Source organism: Polyodon spathula, chromosome 3, assembly GCF_017654505.1.
Source record: "Polyodon spathula isolate WHYD16114869_AA chromosome 3, ASM1765450v1, whole genome shotgun sequence".
Classification (NCBI taxonomy): Eukaryota; Metazoa; Chordata; class Actinopteri; order Acipenseriformes; family Polyodontidae; genus Polyodon; species Polyodon spathula.
Genome location: NC_054536.1, coordinates 69,931,477 through 69,936,960, shown reverse-complemented (window position 1 = coordinate 69,936,960; position 5,484 = coordinate 69,931,477).

The window sequence follows — 5,484 nt, the reverse complement described above, 5'->3', positions numbered from 1 at the left end:
AACTCAAAAATGTTGCTGAATTTGTCATTCAGGGTTGTTTTTAAAAAATCTATTTTGTCTGCTCGTTACCTTTTTTTGCAGACAACACAGACCATTTTAAAAGTCTTGTTTCCAGCATAAGTTTGTTACATTTTTATAAATTATTTCAATAGCGAATCGAATTACAATGTACATTTTAAAGAGCTGACTCAGTAGCTAGGCTAAATGTTAAAATGTCTCAGCCTTGGTTTTTGGGTAATGTTCTTGATGAACTAGCAATGATAACACATTTAGGCAACTTACATAGTAGAATATAATGCAAATAGAAAATGTGTGTGTGTGTGTGTGTTTAATAAAATGTTGGTTTCGTGATTTTTTTTTTTTTTTATTGTCATTTGTGAATTTCTTTTAAAATAAAAATATAGTGCATTTTCCAGGCCCCTGTGACTGCTGCCATAATGCTCTTTCCTATCAACTGCTTTCTGACTTTTTCTTTGTGCCCAAATAAGACCAATTTGAAATCTGTCTTATTTGTGGACCCTTTTAGGGCTGGGGCTGCTGTTCTCCCGCTTCACAAATCTCATTTGAATATCACAGACTTAATTTACAAATAAGCCCCACCTACAATTTGCCCATGCATATCATTAAGGCTTGACACGCCTTAAAATGCATGGCTAATAAGTGGTGGAGCACATTTTGGCGGTGTCAACGCGGCCTTAAATTACCAAACGTGTCATGATACATACGAGGCAAATTTAAGGCCAGCGCAAAGAAAGCGCTATAGCCTTAATGCTTCCGCAAACGCTTGATACACATCCCCCAGTCTTAGTGTCTTAAGCGTCTTAAACTGGACTTCAGTCAGCTATACATATACAAACTGGGTATCAAAGGACGATTGTATTAAACTAGTTTTGTTACAGTATGTCTTCATATCTGCTTGTTTTTAAACACATGACAATATGTATTTTGTGCAACATGTTTTTAATGTATACAACATCAGCATTTTCAGAATTTATTTATAAAATGGTGTTAATTTATTATGCTTTGTTTATTTGTCAGTGAATATGTTTTCCTTCAATACTGTTTAAAATGTAATTCACCTGATCATAATGCGTGTTAATGTGAACCAAAAAATTATGGCAGGCAAGATAGATAGAAAAATTATATATATATATATATATATATATATATATATATATATATATATATATATATATATATATATATATATAGTACCAGTCAAAAGTTTGAGTACATCTGCTTGAAACCAGGTTTTTCATGATTATCTATGCTTTTAACTGCATAAACTTGTCTATAAACACTTCGTATTTCATTATATGATACGTGTACTTATATAAGCTGATGATCATAAGTGAATTGCATTCAAAAATTTAATTTTTAAATGAAAATGTAAATCTTGTCAATTTCAATGAAATGGTCATCCAAAGCAAGGGGATTTCAGTATGAAGCCCAAGTCAGTTAAAAGTTTGAAATGTGTATAACACGGTGTTAGAACACTGTTATCTAGCATGTTACCTAATTAACCTTTTGTCACCAGTTATTGTTAACAGGTGAGGGTCCGTGATTACTATAAATATAGGTAGCATAGGCACAAATTTGTCATTCCTAAATGTAAGGGAGCATAAAATGGCAAAATATGCTCAGTTAAGCAAAGAAAAAAGATCAATTACTTTAAGAAATGATCTTTAAGACAAATCGCAAGAACTTTGTAAGTGTCTGTCACTGCTGTGGCCAAGACCATCAAACGATTTGAAGAAACTGGCACTCATGAGGACCGAACAAGGTCAGGCAGGCCAAGGGTGACCTCAGAATCAGAGAACAAGTTCAAGTCGAGTTCGAGTCACAAGTCTGCGAAAAACCGGCGATTAACTGTCCCTGAAATACAAGCGCAGCTAAATGCTACTAGAAGTACAGATACTTCAACATCAACTGTTCAGAGTAGATTGCGTGAAGCTGGCCTAACTGGAAGAATTGCCTCAAAGAAACCATTGTTAAGAGTGCAGAATAAGAGGAAGAGACTTACCTGGGTCAAAAAACATAGAAACTGGACGTTTGAGGAGTGGAAGTCGGTCTTATGGACTGATGAGTCAAAATTTGAAATATTTGGGTCCAACCGCCGAGTATTTGTAAGATGCTGAGAGGTTGAGCGCATGAGTTCTGCATGTGTGGTTCCCACTGTCAAACATGGTGGAGTTGCTTTGCTGGTGACAGAGTTGGTGATCATTACCAAGAACATGGCAAGCTCAACTGGCATGGCTATCATAGCATACATCAAAGGCATGCCATTCCATCAGGATTACGGCTAGTTGGGCAGTCCTTCATTTTTCAGCAAGATAATGACCAAAAACGCACCTCAAAGTTGTACAAGAACTATCTGGCAAAGAAGGAAAGTGAAGGACAACTCAATCTAATGACCTGGCTTGCCCAGTCTCCAATCCTCAATCCCATAGAACTTGTATGGGACGAACTGAACTGAAGAGTCAAAGCAAAGCTACCCACAAGTGCCCTACATCTCTGGGAATTGCTGCAGAACAGCTGGGAAGACATGATGGATAATTTCCTGCTGAAACTTATCCCAAGAATTTGGCGGGAACCCACTGACCACTCAAGCAACTGCTACTTCTGCATGGTGGACCCTTCCAAACGTTGGACTGGCAAGAATGCACCTGCTATCACATATCCGGACCTTCCTTCATCCATCGTCCCGGTGCCACACTGCCATGAGCTCCCCGTACCCACTCCTCTGGAGAGAGAGCAGCCGTCTTTAGAAGAGAGCAGCAAGTCAGAGAGCGAGGAAGACGTTGTAGATCCAAATGGCAATTTCAGAGGTGGAGCTGAGGAGAGAAACCCGTACTACCCCAACCAAAAAGATCTCAACGACTTGATTAGAGATCTTTAGATCACCAATGCCGAGCTTTTGACATCTAGGCTCAAGCAATGGAACTTGTTGGATGAAAGTGTGGAAGTCGCAGATTAGAGGAAGCGTCACCAACCTTCTTCCAGCTACAGTATAATCGTAAATCTCGAAAAACTACTCCCTTCTAAATCTTTTCTAGTCATTTTTGTATTACTTTAGCATAAATACATGTTAATTTGGATTCATATGTTGTTTTTTTCTGACTTTATCTGACAAATTTGCCCGATTTCTCATTGGAAATAGGTAGATTTCAAAATATCACTGTCCTGGTCACAAAAGCAAAGTTTGTGGGGAATTATAGCCATTTTCTATACTTTTGAGGCATAAGCAATTAGGAAATAACACTTACTACCCAGGAACAAAAATTGTGTTACATAATGTTATGTTATTACACTGATGCTGGTCAGATGGAAGAACAAGAGATCCACGAATACTGAATTACAGAAATTATACTTCAAAAAACAACACAAAAACAATAACAACACACACGTTAAGCAATATACCCAATTGGAAAAAAAAAAAAAAAAAGGTTTAAAATATTGCATGCATGCGTAGCTAAAATATTAAACTATTAAAAATAGAACACACCTTTAAAGCATCAAGCTGGAGTGCATAGGGTGAAATACCAGCAGTAACTCAAACAAGGTCTAATTAATAGCAGGCCTAGCTCACCGATCGGAAGAATTCTCTCTCAGAATTCACTGCGAAACAGCCTAAATGGGAAAAGACGCTCTAAAGACATTAAATGTGAAATGAGCTTCTAATTCCCTACAGTGTGTAGTTAGGGTCATGGTTACTATGGTGTTTAAAGTTATAAAGCATCGTGAGATAATGAACTAATGCAGTATTTTGAATTGAAACTTCTCCATAAAACTGATCTGTTGCTGACACTTGTGCTGCAATGTTACTGCTTGCCAAAATCTCCAACTGAGCTTGGAAGCTGTAAAACTGCCTGGCAGTTCTAATTATTATTATTATTATTATTATTATTATTATTATTATTATTATTATTATTATAAATGTTGTTCACATTTAGTAGGGTTTTTTCCTATTGTATTTGACTGAGAGTGTGCGGCATCTCTAAAGCCACACATCTGCACATTTTTATTAGTTGTTTGCTTTTTCCATAAGGCTGATAGTCCGTATGTCATCCAAAACAGGCGCTCAAAGTCTCTCCTGGAGGCAAGGAAAGCCCAGGTTCAGGGGTCTGTCTTCCTTTCGTTGTGTATCCACACCAGGGGACGAAAAAAATGTTTTTTGCAAAAACAAAGAGTCATTAACTGTTAATGTATTCCACTGAAACAGCAAATCCTCCACCCGATGTGCACTCTTCATTCGAGTATGTCTGGATTATTCCACGCAGACTCCGGCACTGCTCGCTTAATAAGAATGAATACAGTCTCTGTCGACGTCAAATGATCTGTATAACTATCCAGTGATCAACTGAGGCACACTGGGGAACACTGGGGGTTGTTATCCCATATTAGAGTTTCCAAAAACGATACCTTTGTTCAAGCCGATTGCAGACTGCGGGTCTTCAAGTTGTCAAAGTACAAGAAACCAAGCAGACACAGAGAATGGCTTAGGACCCCCCCCTGTATATTCCACTTCTTAATTTATGATATTATGCCCCAAACTGATGCTACAAAAAAAGCAATGTAAAATCGCATATCTAACCCGCATGACACCCGGTCCTGACCTGGGTAGGTTCTGACCCAGGTAGAGCATGCCAGTGTGAAAGGGGCTTAAAAGGTACATAAGGACCTTTTTTTTTTATTGTGTTACATGTTCGCATGTGTTGCTACAACTGTTTACTTTTTTTTTTTTTTTTTTTTTTTTGAGATTTTGACCACTTTTTTAAACTTTTAATTGCATTCCTTGTCTGAAGATTGCTTCACATATGCCGGCATGGACCTTTCAGAACTACATTTTCCATCATCCTGCTCACATATATAACTGAGATGTATTTACCAGTGAGCACGTTTGTAGATTTTGAGGATAATGGACATATAGTATACAGAACATATCGTTGCCTATATCAAGAGCACTTAAAAAGAAGCCCAAACTTTGTGAAATAAACTCCAAAGCTGTTGTGCTTGAAATCACGTCTTATCTTGAGTTCTGTGTTTTCAAAACAATGAGTGAAATACTATATATAAGAACACATTTTAAAATGTTTTAATAAAACTAAGTAGATACAGTCTCTGCAATGACTAATCATAGGAACCAAATTGAATGTCATAATAATTAAGAAAATAAACAGCTGTAAAAATACAACGTTTTCAAAATATAAGTTAGGGGGGCAGCATACAAAAAGTTTGCGCACCACTGCCCTAAAGGCCTAGGCACACCAGTTCGTCGCATCGCTTCACCTAGCGTCACTGTTTGATATAATGGATTTGTATGTATCCGCACACACTAGGGTGTTGCGTCGCATCACATCTAGGAGAGGAGTGTCCAGATTTCTCTCCGAGCAAATTTTGCCGCCCCGGTCGTCAAACGCATCTGCACTCGGCCAATAGCATTCAACTCATGGGTGACGTCGCCAGAAATGAAAAAAAACGGAT